Source organism: Bufo gargarizans, chromosome 2 (assembly GCF_014858855.1).
Source record: "Bufo gargarizans isolate SCDJY-AF-19 chromosome 2, ASM1485885v1, whole genome shotgun sequence".
NCBI lineage: Eukaryota > Metazoa > Chordata > Amphibia > Anura > Bufonidae > Bufo > Bufo gargarizans.
Genome location: NC_058081.1, coordinates 422,898,970 through 422,925,653, shown reverse-complemented (window position 1 = coordinate 422,925,653; position 26,684 = coordinate 422,898,970). Strand labels below are relative to the sequence as shown.

At 41.3% G+C, this 26,684-nt stretch overlaps 1 protein-coding gene across 8 annotated transcripts in view; it reads left to right on the top strand.

The window, feature by feature from the left end:
* FBXW11 (F-box and WD repeat domain containing 11) overlaps window positions 1-26,684 on the top strand; it is a 510,738-nt gene that overhangs the window by 247,250 nt on the left and 236,804 nt on the right. The gene's annotated exons all lie outside the window — the stretch shown is intronic.

The following is a 26,684-nucleotide window of genomic DNA, read 5'->3' as shown; positions in this document are numbered from 1 at the left end:
AGCTCAGCCTCTTCTTCGCTTCCCCCTGCCCCTTCCTTCCCTTCGCCCACCCATCCTTTCCCTCTGACCACCTATCTACTAACTTGTTGTTTTGCCGAGATCCCTCGCCTGCGCACTCAGTCCGTCGGCCGGCGCATGGGCACTGCGATGCCCATTCCTTGTACGGCATCACGGTAATTAATGCGCATGCGCTGGCTTCGCGCACAGTGGCACACCCCCTTAACAGTAACCTTCACAGTGCCCTTCCCCTTAACAGTGAGCTCCCTATAGGGTTGGGCGTTATAAAAAAAATATTCCCACGATAACAATATTAAGAAATCTATTGCGATAAATACCCATTTAGAAGGAAAAAAAAAACTTGGGGCCACAAGGAGACCTTATACTGCATGGGGGCCACAATGAGACATTATACTGTATTGGGGCAGACACAATGAGACATTATACTGTATTGGGGCACCCACAATAAGACATTATACTATATGGAGGCATCCACAAGACGACCTTATACTGTATGGGGGCAGCCACAAGGAGACCTTATACTGTATGAGGGCAGCCACAATTAGACGTTGTACTGTGTGGCGCAGCCACAAGGTGACGACATACTGTATTCTTGTTTCTCATGTATGGGCGAGTGCAGTCAGTAGTGCGGTGCAGTTTGCAGGCAGGAAAGAGTAGGTCAGGATCAGACAGGGACATAGTTGTAGAAGACATACATGGTCATACAGTATACAGACATAACACCTTTATTTAAAGAGGACATTTCATGCGATTTTATTAAGGGAGATATGTACCCCCCCCCCCCCGGGCTAATGCTGCGATCCTGCTTCATTTTTTGAAATATGGCTCCTATGCCCCACCAGATTTCTGGCTGTGACTCTTTGCGCTGCTGTTGGATAGTGTTACAGCCAGGGGAGAAGGAGACGCCCATGGAGAAAGACTCGGTCTCCTCCTCATTGCTCTGATGCTCAGTATTTGCATACTAAGAGAGAAATCTGACGGGCATAAGAGGCATATTTTAAAAAATCAAGCAGGGTGGCAGCAAATACAGGTGTATATATATCCCTTAATAAAATTGCATGAAGGGTCCTCTATAAAACAGTTGGGCTATCTTCTCTTACACTTCTCCTGTTCCGACTCCTTGGATAGTCACTCGCAGGCGAACTCTGTGGGGGTCTGACTTGAGACATTTACAGCCAGTTGCTCCAGTGCTGCTCAGCGGCTTCGCCATCGGTGGGTGGAGACTTCAATATGGGAGCCAAAAGGTGCTGGGGGCTAGCACTAATTGTAGATTAATTGTAGATTAATGAGATATTATAACAATTCTGTACATCATAGAGAAGACAAGATGGAGTCACATTTGCCTTCAGCCATCCTCTTTGGCATATTCTATCTCTAGTAGATGATCACTTAGCCCGCCTTGGGAAAGACTTCACATTTTTTTCAACAGTGCTCCTTCTATTACCTCTGGGGATCCATATGTTTCTTTTAGTCTTTTCCAGGTCATGTTGAGTCCTGCCGCAGGGTTGAACAGGTTTGCTCTTCTAATCCTCTTAGCATGCTCTGCTGACTGATTTTATCATTAAATTAAGCATTTCTGCTTGTGATAATTTCAGACCTTCATTGGCATTCAGAGAGGAAGATTTCCATGCCCAATAGTTTTCAGGACAGTCATCAAATTGGAGAAAGCTTGAGCTAACAATTTCTTTGCGGATTAGATATTTGACATCCACTGCACATTGTCGTTCACACATGTAATCTATAGGTTGAGGTGATGGGAACCCTTGTTTTTTTGTTCTTAAAGGTTTTTGGTGCTTCATTCTTGGTTTGCTGGCAACCGCTGACCTCATGTGGTTGATTGAGCCTTCTCAGGGGGTATGTTGATCTTGTCCTGAATTCCTTTGTTTCAGGTTTAAGAGACTTTTCCTTTGTATGCGCATCAGTAAGGTTCTGGAAGTACTCACTTGTAGAATCTGCAGAGAATAGTTTTTTCTGGAACCTCTGAGTTTTTATGATTTTTCACTTCCTGACCGACTTGTTGTTCTCCCTGCCTTGCTGTGTCGGCGGTAGTGTGTCATCAGCTTGGTACTTTGTTCCTGATCTTAGACTCATGTTGCTGTAATGGCATCTGTTTATTCCAGACCGCCACGTGGGTGTCTTTTTTACTGTTCTGCTTTGCGTTATTGAACTGTTGAATAACACTAGTCGGACAGCTTAACAATAATTCAGAAATAAAGAAACGTGAGACATCAGATTTGTATGTATTCTTTTTTCTGAATAACTTTGAAAACCGCAACATAATCATAAACAAAACATGTCGGTACATTAAACATAATACAGCAGCCTCACTCCATCAGTGAGAGTACTCACAGACAATTCCATCATTAGTCCAGGAATGCAGATAATGATACAGGGTGCAATTAATTATATAAAATATAATTTATTATAAATACATGCAGTAAAAATGGAATACAAATGAATACAAGTATAATATCAAAATTGACCACAAGATGGTGCTCCACAGTTTACGCCGGGCTCACTTAATTTGCTACACCAAGTACAATACAATACTACTTTTTTCTTTTATCAAATTATTACTGATTAGTATGCTGGTTATCAAAATATTATAATTAAACAAAAAACAAACAAAAAAACAATAGAAAGGAATCTGTGGAAAATCCCTTATGCTCAATCAAAGAATATGGCAGTAAGAGACACCTTATAAATACGCCAGTTGGCCTAACTACGGATAATAAAATCCGATCAGAGATCCCACTCTGATAGCAATATTACAGGAATTCTAATGATGTGCACATTCATTAAAATTTCCCATAAAATTATTGTTTTAACACTATTGACCCACTAATAATGGGGTCTCAACTATATGCCAATTGGAGCGATTTATAATTACTGCAAATGAAATAAATTATATATTACCCCTGGCTTTGGGATAAAGAGTTTTAGAAGGGCCTCAGCTTTCCAAGATTTAGATCTGTCCCGTCCTGTGGTACATTCCTGACATGTGAAGTGATGCTGATGAATGAATCTCCCAAGTGATTTTCTGATCTCCCAAAACTGGATCAGATATTCTAATCCTTATCTATGCCCATCCTCTCTTGGATTAGGGATTTCCAATTAGATAAGGTGGGTGTGACGTATGTTAAACATGGGGGTGATGTCATTTAATTGGCATTCCTTAGAAACTTCTGCCCATCTACCACTTGATGGCATTGTTGTATCATATAACAATTTTAAATATTTAAAGAATTAACACACACACATATATATATTGCTTTATTACACCACTTACATTTTGACCTTTTCCACCTTAAAACAATTTGGAGGGGCTGTTTCTGACACTTTGCTCAGACTGACTGGCGGTATTAGAAGTTTCCCTAATCCCTGAATTTATGGGGCAAATAAGCGTATAATGGTCCTTAGAAAGTTTTCTCCTGGTTTGTGTACCTTAACTGTCTCAGCTATTGAGTAATGATGTTTGAAATAACATCAGCTCCTCTGAATAGACCCTATTTAAGAAAATTCAACTTAAAAGCTCTCTATATCCCCTAGAATATATCCTCTCAGTGAGATACACACACATAAAGATACATTAATAATATTTGGTTATAATACATCAATATTGCATAGTATATATGAATCATTAACAAGTTCAAACGCTAAATAAATGCACACAGGAATAATATATATATATATATATATATATGTATATATATATATATATATATATATATGTCCTTCTAAAAAAATAGCATATTGTGATAAAGTTTATTTTCTGTAATGTACTGATAAACATTAGACTTTCATATATTTTAGATTCATTACACACCAACTGAAGTAGTTCAAGCCTTTTATTGTTTTAATATTGATGATTTTGGCATACAGCTCATGAAAACCCCAAATTCCTATCTAAAAAAATTAGCAGATCATGAAAAGGTTCTCTAAACGAGCTATTAACCTAATCATCTGAATCAACTAATTAACTCTAAACACCTGCAAAAGATTCCTGAGGCTTTTAAAAACTCCCAGCCTGGTTCATTACTCAAAACCGCAATCATGGGTAAGACTGCCGACCTGACTGCTGTCCAGAAGGCCATCATTGACACCCTCAAGCAAGAGGGTAAGACACAGAAAGAAATTTCTGAACGAATAGGCTGTTCCCAGAGTGCTGTATCAAGGCACCTCAGTGGGAAGTCTGTGGGAAGGAAAAAGTGTGGCAGAAAACGCTGCACAACGAGAAGAGGTGACCGGACCCTGAGGAAGATTGTGGAGAAGGACCGATTCCAGACCTTGGGGGACCTGTGGAAGCAGTGGACTGAGTCTGGAGTAGAAACATCCAGAGCCACCATGTACAGGCGTGTGCAGGAAATGGGCTACAGGTGCCGCATTCCCCAGGTCAAGCCACTTTTGAACCAGAAACAGCGGCAGAAGCGCCTGACCTGGGCTACAGAGAAGCAGCACTGGACTGTTGCTCAGTGGTCCAAAGTACTTTTTTCGGATAAAAGCAAATTTTGCATGTCATTCGGAAATAAAGGTGCCAGAGTCTGGAGGAAGACTGGGGAGAGGGAAATGCCAAAATGCCTGAAGTCCAGTGTCAAGTACCCACAGTCAGTGATGGTCCAGGGTGCCATGTCAGCTGCTGGTGTTGGTCCACTGTGTTTTATCAAGGGCAGGGTCAATGCAGCTAGCTATCATGAGATTTTGGAGCACTTCATGCTTCCATCTGCTGAAAAGCTTTATGGAGATGAAGATTTCATTTTTCAGCACGACCTGGCACCTGCTCACAGTGCCAAAACCACTGGTAAATGGTTTACTGACCATGGTATTACTGTGCTCAATTGGCTTGCCAACTCTCCTGACCTGAACCCCATAGAGAATCTGTGGGATATTGGGAAGAGAAAGTTGAGACGCAAGACCCAACACTCTGGATGAGCTTAAGGCCGCTATCGAAGCATCCTGGGCCTCCATAACACCTCAGCAGTGCCACAGGCTGATTGCCTCCATGTCACGCCGCATAGAAGCAGTAATTTCTGCAAAAGGATTCCCGACCAAGTATTGAGTGCATAACTGAACATAATTATTTGAAGGTTGACTTTTTTTGTATTAAAAACACTTTTCTTTTATTGGTCGGATGAAATATGCTAATTTTTTTAGATAGGAAATTTGGGTTTTCATGAGCTGTATGCCAAAATCATCAATATTAAAACAATAAAAGGCTTGAACTACTTCAGTTGGTGTGTAATGAATCTCAAATATATGAAAGTCTAATGTTTATCAGTACATTACAGAAAATAATGAACTTTATCACAATATGCTAACTTTTTTAGAAGGACCTGTATATATGAATATATATCTATTCCACACCAGATGTTGTGTTTTATGGACGTCTCTTATCAGATCATGGTTTAGCCATGAAACACCCATTGTTCCTTACACAGACAAGTTTAGAGAAACCAGTGTAGATAAATCCATGTCTCTAAACAATAATAAAAAGTATAGTCTTCTCTATATATTCACTTTTAACACATTGAACTTGCCATGAACCCATCTTGGGTTTTTTCAGGTTCATGCTGATCACATGCTGTTAAAGGCAATGATCATCCATATTGAATATAGTATCATCAGATACATTGTACACTTATGAAAATGTACAACACTATGAACAATATGGGCAAAACAAGGAGGTTATTTGGACCAAAAATTACTTTAGGAGGAGGCCAGGTGATATATAGGCTTAAAACCCTGAGCCCAAAAGGCCTGAATGAGGGATTCTCATTTGCGGCCTTTATATAAAAAGCCGTCAACAATTAAATTAATGAAATGAATAATACCTTGATAGGTTCATGTAGACCAACAGTAAGAGCACCAAGGCAATAGGAAAAATATTGTATCCCTGCAATAGACAAACCCCTCCCAACTACTTCGACCTTAGTGTTATTTAGGGTTGATACCGAGACCAATTATACCAATTATACTATGCAGTTAACATGATTGTTTTTTAAAATAAAAAATGATTCAGGTACAGTATATTTAATATTGAAGATTTTTGTCCACCTGAGTCTGGTGGATATAACAGTTGATAAAAATATAAAATATACATTTGTGGAAGAACTGCATTTCATATTTTTTTTATTCATTAGTAATTTTCATTTAATTATAAAAACCACATAAGAAAGAAATGGAGTATGTGGCTAAAAAAAAAATAAAAAAAAAATGGGGGGGGGGGGGACGCTAGTGCATCTTTATGCGGTGACTACAGGGCAAATAAATAGCAAATGTGCTGTACATCGCAGCCGGCTCTGCATAAGTACAGCAGTCTGCGATGTACCCGACAGTTACCTGAAGAAAGAGAGCCCAGTTCCCGCAGCGCGTACTTGCTGATGGGGACCTTCCGCGGCGTGCAGGGTGTTGAGCAGTTAGTGTATGCTGGTAGAGACCTGCCGACACGGTCTCTCGCTGGTTGACACAGAGCGGCTGGCAGATTTCAGTGACAACGTTGGCAGGAGAGGCAGATGAGGGGCGGAGCAGGCTTTACTGCCACACATGCCTGCTCTGCCTCTGTCTGCTCCCGTGTACAAGGTATGAGGAATGATTAAAGGCTGGGGGGGATGATGAAGTGGATAATGTGTTTCACCGATATATTACAATTAAAAAAATATAAATTGGTGGGTGGTAGTTTGCCGGAGTCGATGACAAAGGCTGTAATCACAATAATAATGGAAAAGGGGAAGGATCCCTTAGATATGGGGTCATGTAGGCCAATATCATTATTGAATACTGATGTGAAGCTTTTGGCAAGGATTCAAATAAGGGTACTCATCACAATCTCCAGTCATCTGGGGGGTCCCTTCTCCAGCCTTTGATAGGGTGGAGTGGGAATTCCAATGGAGGATTTTGGGAATGATGGGATTTGGTAAAAGGTTTAAAAGTATGTTTAAGCTTTTGTATAAGTCTCCCATTGAGAGACTGAATCTTCATGGGAGCCTGACTTCCCGTATTATTTTGACTAGTGATACCCGTCAAAGTTGCCCACTTTCCTCATTATTGTTTGTCATTTATATTGAGCCCTTAGCCGTTAGTGTTAGGCAAGAGATTATGATTTTTTTTTTTTATAGATCACTCTAATATAACCCTGCCAGGAATTATTCAAATGGTCAATTCCTTTGGGGTGGTTTCTGTCTTGGTTATTAATTGGTCAAAAACTACCCTCATGCTATTGGATAGTTTTGAACTTTCTAGTGGGGGATCTTTGAGGATGCTAAAGGTTGCTGATTTATTTGAATATTTGGGAATGATATCCCCTAATATTGAGGATTTTATACAGCTTAATTTAATCCCATTGATCGGTAAATTGATATCTAAAATCACGAAATGGCTTTGACTTCCTTTGTTTAGAGCGAATAGAATATCCTTAGTAAAGATGGTAGTTTTACCCCAACTTTTCTATGTTCTAAGGAATTCCCCAATATGGATTGAGGATGAGCTCTTTAAATTAATTGAGAGAATTAGTAACTTTTTACTTTTGGGAAGAAAACTGTTAAGGTTAAAATTGGAGTTTCTATTAACCCCTTAGGGACCCATGACGTACCGGTTCGGCATGGTTCCCGAGTCCTTAAGGACCCATGACGTACCAGTACGTCATCTACACTCACCTAAAGAATTATTAGGAACACCTGTTCTATTTCTCATTAATGCGATTATCTAGTCAACCAATCACATGGCGGCAGTTGCTTCAATGCATGTAGGGTTGTGGTCCTGGTCAAGACAATCTCCTGAACTCCAAACTGAATGTCAGAATGGGAAAGAAAGGTGGGCTACAACAGCAGAAGACCCCACCGGGTACCACTCATCTCCACTACAAATAGGAAAAAGAGGCTACAGTTTGCACGAGCTCACCAAAATTGGACTGTCGAAGACTGGAAAAAACCTGCGGTTTGCGGCCTTTTACCTGGTACGGCGGCTGTGGTCGGCGGTGCCATCGGGTCCCCATGGGGCTGTGGGGGGGACCCGATGGCATGGAAGGCATCGCGCTGCCTTCCGGTGAAGAGCCTATGATGGTGATGGCTAACCTTGGCACTCCAGCTGTGGTAAAACTACAACTCCCAAGATGCCCCCCTTGCTTGGCTGCTCTCAGAACTCTGTAGAAATAAATGGAGCATGCTGGGAGTTGTAGTTTCACCACAGCTGGAGTGCCAAGGTCAGCCATCGCTGGCCTATGAGAACCAGCCCCCTGGATCTCACAGGCCGGAAGCTGTACGAGTAATACACAGTGCATTACTCATACAGCCAATGCATATTAGGTATCGCCGCGTCTGTATCGACCGGCTCTATAAACATATCGCAAGACCTAACCCCTCAGATGAACACTGTAAAAAATAGAAAATAAAAACTGTGCTAAATAAACAATTTTTTTGTCACCTTACATCACAAAAAGTACAACAGCAAGCGATCAAAAGGGCGTTTGCCCACCAAAATAGTACCAATCTAATCGCCACCTCATCCCGCAAAAAATGAGCCCCGACCTGAGACAATAACCCAGAAAATAAAAAAAACTATTGCTCAGAATATGGAGACACTAAAACATCATTTTTTTTTGTTTTAAAAAAGCTATTGTGTAAAACTTGCATGAATAAAATTAAAGTATACATATTTGGTAGCGCCGTGTTCGAAACGACCGGCTCTATAAAAATATCACATTACCTAACCCCTCAGATGAACACCGTAAACAATAAAAACTGTGCTAAATAAACAATTTTTTTTGTCACCTTGCATCACATAAAGTGTAATAGCAAGCTATCAAAAAGTCATACGCACCCCACAATAGTGCCAATAAAACCGTCATCTCATCCTGCAAAAATCATACCCTACCCAAGGTAATCACCCCAAAACTGAAAAAATGATGGCTCTCAGACTAAAACATGATTATAATTTTTTTTGGTTCAAAATTGAAATCGTATAAAACTTACATAAATAAAAAAAATGTATGCATATTAGGTATCGCCGCATCTGTGACAACCTGGTCTATAAAAATTAGACACGTTCTAACCTGTCCGATGAATGTTGTAAATAACAAAAAATTTAAACTGTGCCAAAACAGCTATTTCTTGTTATCTTGCCTCACAAAATGTGTAATATAGAGCAACCAAAAATCATATGCACCCTAAACTACTACCAACAACACTGCCACCCTATACCATAGTTTCTAAAATGTGGCCACTTTTTTGGAGTTTCTACTCTAGGGGTGCATCATGGGGGCTTCAAATGGGACATGGTGTCAAAAAAATAAATAAAAACAGTCTAGCAAAATCTGCCTTCCAAAAACCGTATGGCATTCCTTTCCTACTTCGCCCTGCCGTGTGGTCATACACCAGTTTACGACCACATATAGGGTGTTTCTGTAAACTTCAGAACCGGGTCCATAAATATTGAGTTTGGTTTGGCTGATAACCCTTTGTAACTGGAAAAAAATTATTAAAATGGAAAATCTGCCAAAAATATCTATTTTCCATTAATTCTTGTGGAACACATAAATGGTTAACGATGTTTGTAAAATAAGTTTTGAATACCTTGAGGGGTGTAGTTTCTTGGATGCGGTCATTTTTGGGTGGTTTCTATTACGTAAGCCTCGCAAAGTGACTTCAGACCTGAACTGGTCCCTAAAAATTTGGTTTTTGAAAATTTCTGTAAAATTTCAAGATTTGCTTCTAAACTTCTAAGCCTTGTAACATCCCCAAAAAATAAAATATCATTCCCAAAATGATCCAAACATTCATATGGGGAATGTAAAGTAATAACTATCTTTGGAGGTATTACTATGTATTATAGAAGTAGAGAAATTTACAAATATTTGTTGGTATTTTTTTTATAAATAAAAATATTTTTTTACTTAATTTTACCAGTGTTATGAAGTACAATATGTGGTGAAAAAACTATCTCAGAATGGCCTGGATAAGTCAAAGCGTTTTAAAGTTATCTGCACTTAAAGTGACACTGGTCAGATTTGCATAAAATGCTAAAGTCCGTAAGGTGAAATAGGGCTGAGTCCTTAAGGGGTTAAAGCCAATGGAGCAGGGAGGGTTAAACCTCCCCTACTTCAAGGGCTATTTTATAGCTGAGCAGTTATGGCTGTACTGTGAATGGGAGAAAAGTCCCCTGTGTAAGACCTTAGTTAGACTATCTCCATATGATTAATGTTGAACATGATTATAGAGTGGCTGGAAAGCTACTCTCTAGATCTTGGGCCACTATTAGAGGATGGTTAGGGTCAAATGGATCTCTCTTGTACTCCCATTTGGTATAATTTTCTACAGTCGTGGCCGAAATTTTTGAGAATGACACAAATATTAGTTTTCACAAAGTTTGCTGCTAAACTGCTTTTAGATCTGTTTCAGTTTTTTCTGCGATGTATTGAAATATAATTACACGCACTTCATACGTTTCAAAGGCTTTTATCGACAATTACATGACATTTATGCAAAAAGTCAGTATTTGCAGTGTTGGCCCTTCTTTTTCAGGACCTCTGCAATTCAACTGGGCATGCTCTCAATCAATTTCTGGGCCAATTCCTGACTGATAACAACCCATTCTTTCATAATCACTTTATGGAGTTTGTCAGAATTAGTGGGTTTTTGGTTGTCCACCCGCCTCTTGAGGAATGACCACAAGTTGTCAATGGGATTAAGATCTGGGGAGTTTCCAGGCCATGGACCCAAAATGTCAACATTTTGGTCCCCGAGCCACTTGGTTATCACTTTTGCCTTATGGCACGGTGCTCCATCGTGCTGGAAAATGCATTGTTCTTCACCAAACTGTTGGATTGTTGGAAGAAGTTGCTTTTGGAGGGTGTTTTGGTACCATTCTTTATTCATGGCTGTGTTTTTGGGCAAAATTGTGAGTAAGCCCACTCCCTTGGATGAGATGCAACCCCACACATGAATGGTCTCAGGATGCTTTACTGTTGGTATGACACAGGACTGATGGTAGCGCTCACCTTTTCTTCTTCAGACAAGCCTTTTTCCTGATGCCCCAAAAAATCGGAAAGCGGCTTCATCGGAGAATTTGACTTTGCCCCTGTCCTCAGCAGTCCATACACCATATTTTCTGCAGAAGATCAATCTGTCCCTGATGGTTGTTTTGGGGGGGAGAGAAGTGGTTTCTTTGCTGCCCTTCTTGATACCAGGCCATCTTCCAAAAGTCTTCGCCTCACTGTGCGTGCAGATGCTCTCACACCTGCCTGCTGCCATTCCTGAGCAAGCTCTGCACTGGTGGCACTCCGATCCCGCAGCTGAATCCTCTTTAGGAGACGATCCTGGCTCTTGTTGGACTTTCTGGATGCCCTGATGCCTTCTTAATGAGAATTGAACCTCTTTCCTTGAAGTTCTTGATAATCCTATAAATTGTTGATTGAGGTGCAATCTTAGTAGCCACAATATCCTTGCCTGTGAAGCCATTTTTATGCAACGCAATGATGGCTGCATGCGCTTCTTTGCAGGTCACCATGGTTAACAATGGAAGAACAATGATTTCAAGCATAACCCTCCTTTTAATAGGTCAAGTCTGCCATTTTAACCCAATCAGCCTGACATAATTATCTCCAGCCTTGTGCTCGTCAACATTCTCATCTGAGTTAACAAGACCATTACTGAAATGAATTCAGCAGGTCCTTTAATGACAGCAATGAAATGCAGTGGAAAAGTTTTTGGGGGATTAAGTTAATTTTCATGGCAAAGAACAACTATGCAATTCATCTGATCACTCTTCATAACATTCTGGAGTATATGCAAATTGCTATTATAAAAACTTAAGCAGCAACCTTTCCAATTTCCAATATTTATGTCATTCTCAAAACTTTTGACCACGACTGTACACAGCCCAATTTGGCAGTCAATTGTAAGGAGGGAAGCTTTCTCTCCTGGAAATCACCTTCTCACGAGCAGAGGAGACTGCTGCTGTTACATGCAGCGATCTCCTCCACAGCATGGGGAGCAGCAGTCCCTATGCCATTGCTAGTCCCCTTGCTGTTTAGTGGTTTGCCGGCAGCAGATCATTATTAGACACCACAGCCTCCTTTCTGTAAAGTCTCCTTTCTTTTCGTTCTCCACCATGGCGTTACTATGAGAGAGACCTTCCTTCGACCAGTGGGGACTGAAAGAAGTTTAAATCTGACTCCCATTGACTTCTCCTTATTGTTTTCCTGTCCCTCCTTGCGTGGGGAGGCCTTTCTCACAGCATTGCTGTAAAGCCTTTCCTAGTGTGGGCAGCAGGAGCATTAGTTGGAATGGCCCTAGATTTTACACATGGGACTGATTTGTACCTGGTCCTCTGCGTGGTTCTTCCTGCGATCAGGGGCATACGCAAGAACTGCTCAGCCACAACCTTGTCTCCAAGCCTGATTGCAGGAGAGTTCACTGCTAGTACTGCCAATAGCAGATAGCGGTGGGGATGACGGGACAGATTAAAGGGATTCTGTCACCTCCCCTAAGGCAAAAATCGATTTAAAAGCAGCCATGCAGCACAACTTACCTGGATTAGGCTGTGCTGTTCTATCTTGAAATCCGTCCAGCAGTTACTTCAAAAAACGACTTTGATCAATCAGGAAATGCGTCCTGAAGGGGTGCCCAGAGGGGCGTTTTTTTCTTCTGAGAGAGCCCAGTACCGCCCCTTTTTCAGTGCCCAGCCCGCCTTCCTTTTACTTCCTAACCGCCGCCCCCAGCCTGCCACAGCCTCCCCTCCCTCTCCTCCCCCTCCCTCACGCCGAACGAAGTCTCGCACAGGCGCAGTACCCACTGAGGGCTGCGCCTGTGCGATCATCAGGAGACTGAGGGCGGCAGCTTCATCTTCGTCACTGGGCATGCGCCGAGCCCAGTGACGTCCGATGTTAGCTCTTTCCCTCAGTCAGTCTTGTAGGAAGCGCAGAGGATTGCCGATCGCTGCTGCACCCTGCGCTTTCTCGTCTGCCTGCCACAGTGAGGACGGCCAGCGATTTCTTTCCCCACCCTCCCTTCAGGAAAGAAATAACTATTTGTTGGGGCGAATTAGGTCTTATTATATTAAGTAAAGGCAGGCAGACTGGAGAAAGCGCAGGGTGCAGCAGCCGATCGGCAATCCTCTGCGCTTCCTACCAGGCTGACTGAGGGAAAGAGCTAATATCGGACGTCACTGGGCTCGGCGCATGCCCAGTGACGAAGATGAAGCTGCCGCCCTCAGTCTCCTGATGATCGCACAGGCGCAGCCCTCAGTGGGTACTGCGCCTGTGCGAGACTTCGTTCGGCGTGAGGGAGGGGGAGGAGAGGGAGGGGAGGCTGTGGCAGGCTGGGGGCGGCGGTTAGGAAGTAAAAGGAAGGCGGGCTGGGCACTGAAAAAGGGGCGGTACTGGGCTCTCTCAGAAGAAAAAAACGCCCCTCTGGGCACCTTCAGGACGCATTTCCTGATTGATCAAAGTCGTTTTTTGAAGTAACTGCTGGACGGATTTCAAGATAGAACAGCACAGCCTAATCCAGGTAAGCTGTGCTGCATGGCTGCTTTTAAATCGATTTTTGCCTTAGGGGAGGTGACAGAATCCCTTTAACTCCCTGAGTGTCCGGCTCATCCCCACCGCTATCTGCCATTGGCAGCACTAGCAGTGTTAGACTTGATAGTGGTGGCCAGGAATATGTCGTCCGGCTCCACTGACGTATGGAAGACCGCCGTTTGTGGATGTCACTGGAGCACCGGGAAGCGCAAGGTTCATGTTGGATGTTGCCCTCTGACCTGAGGTCTGAAAATAGGACTATTTAAATTGGTTGTTCCTCCCTACTGCCGGCAGTCATGTTTGAGCTTGGGGAAGGGAAAGAAACTTCTCAGTGCTCTACTGTTGTATCATTTCCTTAAAAGATTACCAGTTTTTTTTCTGGTTAATCTGATCTAAAGTTCTATTGCTATCTTTTTTTACTCTACTGTATGTTTGTTGAGCGAGAAAGAGCTCTCATAAACCTAAACCTGCTCCTAAAATTAGGAAATATACAATGGGTTAGATTTATCATTAGCTCGGGTCAGAATAATGGAGTGAAAAAGTCCCAAACGATAAAACTGCACACAAATTTGCTTTTCTCTGCTCTGCATGATGCTCGCCAGTTTTCTGAAAGTGGGCGTGTTTTCTTATGTAAATGAATCTCTAGGCAGATTTACTATTGGGACTATTTAAAAAGTCGCAATTTCACTCCAGTGAGGACCATACTTATCTTATGAGACTTTTTAATAGAACATGCAACTTTTTCATAAAAACGTGCGACTTTTTCGTAAAGATGTGCGACTTTTGTAAAGCTGCCTACTGACGGATAAACTGCTACCGTCAAACCACATTTATTGCAGTCTTAAAGGGCCGATCATAAATATGACTTGGCTAAAACTGACTTTAGCCATATGTTAAAGTGGAGTGAGCTGTCAGTCATGATAAATCTGGACCTATGTGTATAGATAAAATTTCAGAATGGGATGTTATCAGGAAAGAAATATAGGTAGTGTTATCTGAAATATCTGCGCCTGAACGTTCATGTTCCAAACGCAGTGTGTGTTTGGTCTCCTCTGATTCGGAAAGGTTTTTCTTGTAAAGAAATAGAATCGGATGTGTCTTCTGAGTCAGACACTGAATTTTTTTTTCCCCCCTCTGACAATACTAAAGAAGTGATTAAAGCAATGAGAGGAACTATGGACTTACCGGATAAGAAAGTTCAAAGAACAGTTCAGGATGAAATGTTTAGCGGGCTAGAGCAAAAAAAAAAGTATTTCCTATCCACAAATATACAGGTCCTTCTAAAAAAAATTGCATATTGTGATAAAGTTCATTATTTTCTGTAATGTACTGATAAACATTAGACTTTCATATATTTTAGATTCATTACACACCAACTGAAGTAGTTCAAGCCTTTTATTGTTTTAATATTGATGATTTTGGCATACAGCTCATGAAAACCCAAATTTCCTATCTCAAAAAATTTGCATATTTCATCCGACCAATAAAAGAAAAGTGTTTTTAATACAAAAAAAGTCAACCTTCAAATAATTATGTTCAGTTATGCACTCAATACTTGGTTGGGAAATTACTGCTTCAATGCGGCGTGGCATGGAGGCAATCAGCCTGTGGCACTGCTGAGGTGTTATGGAGGCCCAGGATGCTTCGATAGCGGCCTTAAGCTCATCCAGAGTGTTGGGTCTTGCGTCTCTCAACTTTCTCTTCCCAATATCCCACAAATTCTCTATGGGGTTCAGGTCAGGAGAGTTGGCAGGCCAATTGAGCACAGTAATACCATGGTCAGTAAACCATTTACCAGTGGTTTTGGCACTGTGAGCAGGTGCCAGGTCGTGCTGAAAAATGAAATCTTCATCTCGATAAAGCTTTTCAGCAGATGGAAGCATGAAGATAGCTATCTGCATTGACCCTGCCCTTGATAAAACACAGTGGACCAACACCAGCAGCTGACATGGCACCCCAGACCATCACTGACTGTGGGTACTTGACACTGGACTTCAGCCATTTTGGCATTTCCCTCTCCCCAGTCTTCCTCCAGACTCTGGCACCTTGATTTCCGAATGACATGCAACAGTCCAGTGCTGCTTCTCTGTAGCCCAGGTCAGGCGCTTCTGCCGCTGTTTCTGGTTCAAAAGTGGCTTGACCTGGGGAATGCGGCACCTGTAGCCCATTTCCTGCACACGCCTGTACATGGTGGCTCTGGATGTTTCTACTCCATACTCAGTCCACTGCTTCCACAGGTCCCCCAAGGTCTGGAATCGGTCCTTCTCCACAATCTTCCTCAGGGTCCGGTCACCTCTTTTCGTTGTGCAGCGTTTTCTGCCACACTTTTTCCTTCCCACAGACTTCCCACTGAGGTGCCTTGATACAGCACTCTGGGAACAGCCTATTCGTTCAGAAATTTCTTTCTGTGTCTTACCCTCTTGCTTGAGGGTGTCAATGATGGCCTTCTGGACAGCAGTCAGGTCGGCAGTCTTACCCACGATTGCGGTTTTGAGTAATGAACCAGGCTGGGAGTTTTTAAAAGCCTCAGGAATCTTTTGCAGGTGTTTAGAGTTAATTAGTTGATTCAGATGATTAGGTTAATAGCTCGTTTAGAGAACCTTTTCATGATATGCTAATTTTTTTAGATAGGAATTTGGGGTTTTCATGAGCTGTATGCCAAAATCATCAATATTAAAACAATAAAAGGCTTGAACTACTTCAGTTGGTGTGTAATGAATCTAAAATATATGAAAGTCTAATATTTATCAGTACATTACAGAAAATAATGAACTTCATCACAATATGCTATTTTTTTTTAGAAGGACCTGTACCTATTCTCTAATTATTAGAGAATGGAAGCTTCCTGATAGAAAGCTATTTATTCCCAGAACTATAAGACATAGGTTACCCTTTAACGAAGAGGATATAGTTCTGCTTGGTTTCCCAAAAGTGGACGTTTTCCTGACAAAATTGGTAAAATTAGCCAATGCTATTCCCTTTGATAACATGGGCACGGTAGAAGAACCAATGGTCAAAAAAATAGACATGTTTAAAAAGGTCTTGGGAATAGGCAATGGCACTTTTAAAACCTAATTTACCCTCCACATTGGTGTCCAAATCTTTAAAAAGGTGGTTAGTACAGCTTGAATCCTTGTTAAAGGAAAATACCCCTTATGATGCATTAAAGGATTCATTTCTGCTTCTATTAAAAGCAATCGATTTTCTTTCAGACGCAACATCCGAATGGCGGCTAGAATCTCAGCCCCCTCAGTAGCTAATAGAAGGGCTTTATGATTAAAATCCTGGTCAGAAGATGTGTCATTTAAACTTAGATTATATAGTTTACTATTCCATGGGGGCCTTTTATTTGGACAAGATGTAGAGATAATTTTAGAAAAAACAGCTGACTGTAAAAAATCCTTTCCAGTAGATACTCAAAAAGGAAGTACCCCTTTCGTAGATTTAAGAAAAGTGGCTTCTTTCAGTCCCAAAAATTAGAAAAAGGGAAAGCGCCTACATCAGGAGAAAATAGGGGTTTACTGTTTAATCCCAAAAATACTGAAACCACCAAACAATGACGCCAGACTGCAAGTATGGGGAACATTAAAATATTTTTCTGCCCAATGGAAAAAGAGGTTACAGTAGGAAATTTCATCTCCCCCTCCCAGTCTTCAAAATTACTCCAATACAGAATTTCATTGTTCCATCATCAACAACAAATATTGGAAAAAGACATATTGAACTACTTCACAAAAAATGTATAGTCCCAGTTCCTCAAAATCATTGGGAAATCTTGGTACTATTAACTTTTTATAATTATGTTTCTAGTGAAAAAACATTGATAATAAAACTAAAATCTTTAAACACGAACATAAAATACAAAAAAATTAAGATGGAGTCAATACAATTCATGATTACGCTCTTGAAGGAAAAAGACTTTATGGCCACTTTAAACCTTCAAGATGCTTATTATCATGTACCCATATGTCTCAGAATTATCGCAGAATAGAAGTACATCTAGCAGAACAAATTTCCCATTTAGTGCAGCATTTGATGGAAAAATAGTGAAACATCCCTGGATTATTCGGTTCCTTAAAGGGGCTTCTAGGCTCAGTGTTGCCCTTTGGGACCTAGATACTGTTTCGACAACGTTAACTTCTACCCCGTTTGAACCTTTTTCAGAAATGTATTTAACCCCTTCACACATTAGGAAGTAACTGTACAGACTGCAGACTAACCAATCAGAGTGCAAACATGTCTGTTTCAGGTTGTGACCTAGACGCTGGAGATCACAGCCTGACGCTGCTGCTACTACAGCCGAAATCGGTGCTAGCACTGATCTCTGCCGTTTAACCCTATAGATGCCGTGGTCAGTAGCTGCCTGCGTCGACCATGAGTTTGAGATGGAGGGAGCTCCTTCTCTCTTCCATCAGGCCGCTGCTGCTGCAATGGCAGCGGCCTGATGGTTGCCATGGCAACTGGACATTTTTTTCAAGGATGTCAGGGCTGCCCTGTGCCTAATGCCCTATCTGAGGGTCTGATCAGGCTTAGTGTAAGTATAATACAGAGCATTGCAATAGATGACTATTGGAATGCATTGTATAGCCATCAGGCCCATTGGATAAATAACAAGTAAAACACAAATAAAAATGTAAATAAAAATTGTCTTTTCTCATATCCGTTTATTTTATGTCATGAAAGAAATGAGATAAATAAAATAAAAATGCACATAATTGGTATCGCCGCATCCGTAACAACATGATCTATAGAAGTATCATGTTACTAATACTGCACGGAGAACGCCGTAAAAAAATAAATAAAATGTAGTTAACAATGACGGAATTGCGTTTTTTGTCACCTCACCTCCACAAAAAATAACAATTGATCAAAAATTAATATGTACCCCAAAATGATACCAATAAAAACTACAGCCCGCCCACATTGGTGAAAAAGCTCCTCCCCGCACGCCGAAGATATCCAGAAACTTTTTCTGACTTACCAACTACCCTTCTCAGATTATTTGAAGCTTTACTTCCCCAAGCTGCAGCAAGTCAGCTGCAAATGGATAGGGTCCACAGAGCTCTGGGCAAGCCCCGCTCCCTTGATCTACCGAGAGACGTAGTACTCAAATTCCACTATCCTGAGGTAAGAGACCAGATCTTGATGGCAGCTCGGAATTTATCCAACTTACCTGGTCTTCCATCATCAGTGCATCTGTAAGCTGACCTTGCATCCTCCATGCTCCGTAGACGCAGGGAGATGAGACTGGTGACACGGGCCCTGCATATGCACAAGTGCGCTGCAGATGGAGGTTCCCTTTTTCCCTCACTTTTCAACTGAACTCTCGCACCCACCATCGGAAGGATGGAAAGTACATCCTGTTTCCTGAGAGGTGACCCTTGAAGATCATCATCTGCTCCATCAAGCCTACAAGGATGAAGAGCGGACCAAGTCTTCAATGACTGACACAAGTCTATCCCTTTTTCTGCTACCCCAGGGGGCCTACCCACTACTTTCTTTTTCCCTTTCTATCTTTTTTTCTATACAGGGATTCGGCATGATGGACTTTCATGTTGCCCTCTACTCTGAGGCCATCTTGGGGGGTACAGGTGGCTGAAGATGCCCTAGGCCTCCCTCCATTTGGCACACGCTTTTTTTGTTTGCCAAGATATACATAGCTGCTTACCTAGTTATTTAGTTGTTATGCACACTATGTTAACCTTTTCTTGTTTCATAATAATTTAGGGGTACATTTTGAATGTTGCTTAAAATAATTGCAGGTCATGGTCGGGGGATGGCTGCGGGCGGGCTTCTGTGGAAGATGTCTACATTCAAGCTTCTTTATATATTTTTATACTATGTGTAAAATCCTCACTCATAATGAAAGGGGATTTAATTCCCCCACAGAAACGAAAATGGCTTTTTCTACTTACCTGAAACGTGCGCCCAACGTCCTCTGCCTGCAGGAATCGCACTTCACTCATGCCTCTCACCCAAAATATCTCCACCCACAATACACTAGATTCTTCTCTTCCACATATTGCTTTAAAAGTAGGGGAGTATTCACTATACTTGAAAACTCATTCCCATTTTCTGTATCCCAAACTATTATTGACCCCGAAGGTCGGTATGTGATATTGGTGGATACTTATAGGGAGGATATTTTATGTATAGTTAATGTGAAGACCCCATCCCCTTTTTTTCCAAAGTGGGGAAGGTCATTGAATCCTACATTTACCATAGCCTTCTGTGGTGTGGAGACTTTTTGGACAATTTTGTTTTCAATCCTATCTAAACCGTTCCTCTCCCACCATCATCCCCGCCAGACTTCACATTAGGCTAAAATTCACCAAGTGCTAGAATCCCTTTCCCTAGCTGATACATGGAGAGAGCACAATGGTTCACAAAGGTGTTATATCTACTTCTCCCTGACTTACGAGGAAAAAACTGAGGGATAACATTTCTCCCTCCCACTCGTCAAATGCTGAAGGAGAAACCTCCATTGAGGCCTACCGGGCTTACAGTATTCAGTCTATGAATCCACTGAGCCTTATTTGGCAATTTTTTATTTATTTTTTTATAAATAATTGGGCACTATATATTTTAGGATTATATTATTAAAGGTTACATTTTAGAACAGGTCGGAAATAGGAACTTTTATAGCCTTCGGCTATTGAACTTCTTGTATTAGAATTTTGAGGTCCGCCTTGGATTGTTTTTTTGTCTATCTAAAACCTCCCGCGACTCACTTTTCATCCGGATTCAGAGGGGCACACGTCAGGGGTGCCCCCTATCACCTGCTTTATTCGCCCATGCCATGAAAACCCTGGCTATCCATATCAGGTCTCATTCTGATTACTCCCTGTGGGTGGTCTAGAGCATAAGTTAAGCCTCGTTGCTAACTACCTCCTTCTCTCCATCACCACTATCAACACTATTATATCCTTCCCATCCTTATTAAAGGTGTTGTACTTTTTCTTTGCGGTCTCAGGGCTTACTATTAATTATTCCAAATCCGAGCTTCTACTTTGTAACCTGACACCCTAAACTACATCCCTCCTATCACAAAATTTCCCATTCCAACTCAGACATAACTTCTTTACTTATTTGGGAATATCTCTGCCTAATAGTTTAGATAGGGTCTACAAAACTAACTATCCTCCCCTGTATCGCAAAATTGGAGAGGACCTTAAAGTCTGGAAGTCTCTCCAAGTCTCCTGGGTAGGTAGGATTCATATCGTCAGAATGGTGGTCCTCCCCAGACTACTATATTTATTTAGAACTCTCCCTGTACCGGTACCTAGTTCTGACCTAAAAGCTTTAGAAAATGAGGTCCTGAAGATTATATGGGCAGGTAAACGCCCCCATATATCTAGGCACGACAATGTGTCGCCATATGGGACGGGCGGGGGGCTCTCAATTCCTGACTTCCTTAAATATTATGAAGCAGCTTGACTAGCTCAACTGTTCCTGACTCACCTTGAACCTAAAGAGCACCCATTGTGGCTCTCCCTAGAACAGTCATTCACTCCGTTTACTTGGAGGGCCCTGATCTGTTCTAACCTTCCGTTGCCTCCCTCTGATCTCACTATTCTTTACTTCTCTGGAGGTCGGTTAGGTTTAAATTATCCCTACAGACCAAAAACTTCTCGTTATAATATATTTTGGGAAACTACGTTCACACCTGGACTTCAGGCACACACATTTATTTGGTGGAGATCCAATAAGCTCTGTTCCTTACACAAGTTTCTGGTCAGAGGTAAACTTATCTCGCTGGCTGATTTTAAGGACAGATATAACCTCCCTGGGAGGGAACTGTTTAATGCTAACCAGATCTTTTCCTTCTTACACTACCTTCAGACATCTAAAGGCACTTTTGATTTTACACACTTTGAACGCTCTGTAACTTATTCTTTATACAAAGTAAGTCTGTTATCTAGGATCTATGGGACACTTCATGGTGTAGCGGAGGGATCTAAACTACCATATATGAAAGCATGGGAGGAGGCTTTAGAGGTAGAATACTAAACTTCTAGATGGTACGAGCGCTCCCAGATTCTCACTAAGGGATCTTGACAAACCACTCTAGCAGAAACATCAATAAAAATGACCTATATGCTCCCAGCTAGATTGCACCACTTATACCCTGAGGTCTTATCGAGGTGCTTCCATGGATGTGCTGAGGAGGGCACAATGTTAAACATATGGTGGGCCTGCCCAATTGTGAGGAGATTCTGGAGCCAAATCTGCACTCTATTATCATGCCTCTATCCCACATCTCTTCCCTCATGGCTCCTGGGGGACAACCCCTCTTGGCTAACATATGCCAAATTTAAAGACAATCTGTGCAGCCAGTCCGCGGTACTGTACCTGCGTGAGATTTCACATAGCGGAGGGGGGCTGCGGTAAAGTGTTCAGGTGTGGGCAGTTACTTATGCTGGAAGAGGCTTGCTTGGGCTCTAAAGGAAGGCGGGCTGGGCACTCTATAGGGGAGTTACTTTGCACCAGAGAAGAGTAATAACACCCCTCTGGGCACCTTGGACACTCATTTGCATAACATAAAAAGTGGATTTTATCGCTAATGAAACCATGAAACAAAAAATGAAGACTACAGCAAGAAATCAGGTATTTTATTGTACATGGCAGTAGTAACCAGTATGCTCAAACCAGGTGACAGATTCCCTTTAAGCTATTACAGTATATACAGCCAGGTCCATAAATATTGGGACATCGACACAATTCTAACATTTTTGGCTCTATACACTACCACAATGGATTTGAAATGAAACAAACAAGATGTCCTTTAACTGCAGACTGTCAGCTTTAATTTGAGGGCATTTACATCCAAATCAGGTGAACGGTGTAGGAATTACAACAGTTTGCATATGTGCCTCCCACTTGTTAAGGGACCAAAAGTAATGGGACATCTGTGTTGATGTCCCAATATTTATGGCCCTGGTTGTACATTTAGCAGCTAGAATCCATGTAGCTTTCAAATGGCGTTCGGCTTCACTTAGTTTCCAGGTAGTACTGGACAGAATAAGGGTCCATTAACAGATCCGTAGTGGATTGCAGATCCGCAATACACCCGGCCGGCACCCCCATACAAATGCCTTTTCTTGTCCGCAATTGCGGACAAGAATAGGACATGTTGTATTTTTTTCTGGAGCCGCGGACCGTTAGATCGACGATGCACTCCAGAAATGCGGATGCGAAGAGCACGTAGTGTGCTCTCCGCATCCATTCTGTACCCATAGAAAATGAATGGGTCCGCATGCAGACCCATTATTACAGATGTGTGGATGGAGACTTAGGGCTCTTTCACACTTGCGTTGTCCGAATCCGGCGTGTACTCCATTTGCCGGAATTACATGCCGGATCCGGAAAAAACGCAAGTGAACTGAAAGCATTTGAAGACGGATCCGTCCTCAAAATGCGTTCAGTGTTACTATGGCAGCCAGGACGCTATTAAAGTCCCTGTTGCCATAGTAGTCGTGGGGAGCGGGGGAGCAGTATACTTACAGTCCGTGCGGCTCCCGGGGCGCTCCAGAATGACGTCAGAGCGCCCCATGTGCATGGATGACGTGCCATGCGATCACGTCATCCATGAGCGCCTTGACGTCACTCTGGAGCGCCCCGGGAGCCGCACGGACGGTAAGTATACTGCTCCCCCGCTCCCCACTACACTTTACCATGTCTGCCAGGACTTTAGCGTCCCGTCAGCCATGGTAACCATTCAGAAAAAGCTAAACGTCAGATCCGGCAATGCGCCGAAACAACGTTAAGCTTAAGGCCTTTCAATGGGCATTAATTCCAGGTCCGGCCTTGCGGCAAGTGTTCAGGATTTTTGGCCGGAGCAAAAAGCACAGCATGCTGCGGTATTTTCTCCGGCCAAAAAACATTCCAGTCCTCAACTGAAGACATCCTGATGCATCCTGAATGGATTTCTCTCCATTCAGAATGCATTAGGATAAAACTGATCAGGTGTCTTTCGGCATAGAGCCCTGACGACGGAACTGTATGCCGGAAGAAAAGAAGGCAAGATTCCTTAATAGGATACTTCTATATGTATTTGGCTTAATGCCATCCGCACAGATAAGTTTGCGGCCTTCAAATAGTTCTGGGAGGCCTGGTTGTCCTCCTCCCACTCTGCTGATCTCCGCTACTGCTTTACATTAGACACCCATTTTTTTATGATGCCATTTTACCATCTACATATACTGGCCCTGACTGGTGATTTGCATAAATATAGAACCCCGTTACCTTTTCATGTACCTATATTTGTACTGTTATTGCAATGTTTTCCAATTCTTTTACTTTTTCTTGTATTGTTTCATTTTATTATACTATTTTTTGACTCCAATGTGACATAATTTGCTGTATTGTCTTAAAACCCTAATAAATAACCTTTGAAACTAAAATAAATAAAAGTTATAGACTTTAGTATATGACGATGCAAAATATTATTTATTTTATTTTGTATTAAAACATAAAAAAAGATATAAATTTGGTATCGCCATAACAGTATCAACCCACAGAAAAAAATCATATCATATTTACTCCAAGAGGAACGCATAAAAATAAAAAACACTGGCACAATTGCCATTTTTACCCAGTTCACATCCACCTTTTTTTAAATAAAAAGTGATCAAAAAGACTTATGTAACTCAAAATGATACCAATAAAAACGACAGCCTGTCCCTCAAAACGCCTCCACACAGCTGCATTGGTTAAAAAAATAAAAATATCATTGATGTTAGTATATGGTGATGCAAAATATAATTTATTGAAAAAATATATATATATTTTATGCTAAAAAGTAGTAAAACATAAAAAAATATTAATTTGGTATCGCCAAAACTGTATAAACCCACAGAATAAAATTATCACTTATATGGTGTTTCTGTATTCAGGAAAAAATTGTGAGGTGCATTCTCCTCTTACCCCTTATGAAAATGAAAAATGTGGAGCTATTTCATATTGGAAATAAAATGTAATTTTTCTTTTTCACAACCGTGTGTTTCTAAATTCTATGAAACGCTTGTATTCAATTCACCACTAGATTTATTCCTTGGGGGGTGTAGATTTCAAAATGTGGTACCTCATGATCTCTTAAAATGTGACATGGCACCTGAAAATCATTTCAGCAAAATCTGCCCACAAGTTACGACCACATATGGGGTGTTGCTGTAAACGGCAGAATCAGGGCAATAAATATTTAGGTTTGTTTGGCTGTTAACCCTTTACTGTGTAGCAATAACCAAAATTATTAAAATGAAAAATCTGCACAATTTTTTTTTTTTTTATAATTTCCTCTCCATTTTGCTTTAATTCGTGTGGAACAACTAAAGGGTTAACAAGGTTTGTAAAATCAGTTTTAAATAACTTGAGGGGTATAGTTTCTAAATTCTGGTCCTTTAGGTGTGATTTCTTCTATGCAAGTCCCACAAAGCGACTCAAGAACTGAACTGGTCCATAAAAAAGTGGGTTTTGACAATTTTCTTAAAAATGGCAGAATTTGCTCTACGCCTTCTAACTTCCTGAAAAAATAAAATAACATTTACAAAATAATGCAAACCTAAAGTATAGATATTGGGAATGTAAAATAATAACTATTTTATGAAGTATCTGTCTTAAAAGCAGGAGAAATTCTAATCTTGAAAATTGGCAAATTTTTTAAAATTTTCTGCAAATATGTTTTTTTTATGCATAAAGGTAAAACTTCATCACTAACATGAAGTATGATGCGGCATGAGAGAACATCTCAGAATGGCTTGGATAAGTAAAAGCATTCCAAAGTTATTACCACATAAACGGACACATGTCTAATTTGAAAAATGGGGCTCCGTCATTTTGTCCAAACTGGCTGTTGCTTGAACAGGTTAAAATGTATCATCCTAAAAACAGTGTTCTTAGTCGCTATTGTTTCAGTCCGCAGAGTAGGGTAGTTTCAATCTTTAAAGTTTAACCCTCCCTTTCTAAAAATCTTAGATAAGGTTATTTTGAAAACTGATTCTTCCTTTTTGCCTAAAGTTGTGTCGGAATTTCACAAACAGGAAAATATTATTCTTCCCTCGTTCTGTGAGAACTAGAAATATGGGAAGGAAATGTCTAATAGTAACACCGTTGTGGAAGATGAAAAGGATTTAGCTTACAGTCCTCCACGACGGTACGATAATCCCAACCCCCAAAAAATAAATAAAAATTATATATAAATTAAGAAGAGAGCACAATATTAGTTAGTGTACGTATTGTGAATGTGTGGTTAGACTCTCTAAGCTGTCAGTCCAGCAAGACACTGAGGAGGAGTCAAATTTATACTTCCTGTCCCTTTTGGTTGTAGGTAGGTCTTTCTCATAGTAAGGGTCCATTCACACGTCCACAAAATGGGTCCGCATCCGTTCCGCAATTTTGTGGAACAGATTCGGACCCATTCATTTTCAATGGGGCCGAAATATGCTGTCCGCACTTCCGTTCCGCAAATTTTTTTAATGTGTTTTATTCTTGTCCGCAATTGCTGACAAGTAAAGGCATTTTCTATGAGTGTGCCGGTGATATGCGGTCTGCAAAATGCGGAATACACATTGCCGCTGTCCGTGTTTTGCGGATCTGCAAAACACATACGGACGTGTGAATGGACCCTTACTGTTGTGGAGGACTCGAGGAAAGGAAGTTTCCTGTAAGCGAAATTAATTTTTAATTTTTTTTTATTGTTAAATGATTTGGATTGCCCGATCAAGCGGTTGCTCGTTCATGGAGCAATTGGCGGCAGTATCACACTGCCAGATGATTTGCTAACTAACATTGATGCAAACGCTTTTTTCTGCTGAGAAATCGGGCAGTGTAATATAAGCTTTAGACATTATGGAATTTTACAACATGCCTCTTGGTAGCTCCCAGACCAATTGTCTTCTTGTGCGTTGATCAATTTTGGAGGGACATCCAGTTCTTGGGAATGTCACTGTTGTGCCATATTTTCTCCACTTGATGATGACTGTGTTCACTGTGTTCCATGGTATATCTAATGCCTTGGAACTTCTTTTGTACCCTTCTACTGACTGATACCTTTTAACAATGAAATCCCTCTGATGCTTTGGAAGCTCTCAGGGAAAGACCAACTAGAGCAGCTAAACTTTATTTGGCGTGGTTAATTGATGGCAGGTGTATGCTGTATCAT